We start from the raw sequence: 540 nt of genomic DNA on the forward strand, positions 1-540 counted from the left end.
CTTTTGTATTCACACATTCAAATATTCTATTATGAATGCAATATAGATAAAAAAACAAAAGATATCATGTATATTTGAATGACTCATCATTACGAATGGCTTTTCGAAGAGCTGTTAAGAAAACGTAATTTAGAAAAAGTCTAATTGAAAATATGCAAAAATCTCTCTTAGCTCACACTCTGTACCTTACCCCCCCCACCCCCACCCCCACGCTATTTTAATGAATAAAACATTTTTGTTTCATGAAACTGGTATGGAAGTTAACACAATATCATAACACTATTATAACTTGTGGCATCATTGCACCATTCACATAGCAATAACAGTTTCAAATCGTTTTATGCACTTCATTTGAATTCAAATATTACATGAATTTCCAGGAGCGTCTCATTACCTAATTCATTTCCATGACAACTTAACTATCATTTTATCTTTTTTTCTTTATCAGTTTACTTAATTACAATCACATCGAGAGTGTGGAGGAGGAAGCCTTCTCTGGGTCGGCCATTGGAAGACTGTAAGTAATATCTCATTTTTAAA

At 32.4% G+C, this 540-nt stretch overlaps 1 protein-coding gene and 1 long non-coding RNA gene across 2 annotated transcripts in view; both read left to right on the forward strand.

Annotated features, from left to right (window-relative positions):
• Positions 1-540, forward strand: part of LOC119588193 (lutropin-choriogonadotropic hormone receptor-like) — a gene marked incomplete at its 3' end in the record, with an annotated part of 106,720 nt that overhangs the window by 81,809 nt on the left and 24,371 nt on the right.
• Positions 1-540, forward strand: part of LOC119587907 — a 3,168-nt gene that overhangs the window by 2,022 nt on the left and 606 nt on the right. The window contains exon 2 of the long non-coding RNA XR_005230030.1: positions 449-517. This is a non-coding gene — a long non-coding RNA (uncharacterized LOC119587907). The remainder of the gene's footprint in view (positions 1-448; positions 518-540) is intronic.

This window comes from Penaeus monodon, chromosome 23, assembly GCF_015228065.2.
Source record: "Penaeus monodon isolate SGIC_2016 chromosome 23, NSTDA_Pmon_1, whole genome shotgun sequence".
NCBI classification, from domain to species: Eukaryota; Metazoa; Arthropoda; class Malacostraca; order Decapoda; family Penaeidae; genus Penaeus; species Penaeus monodon.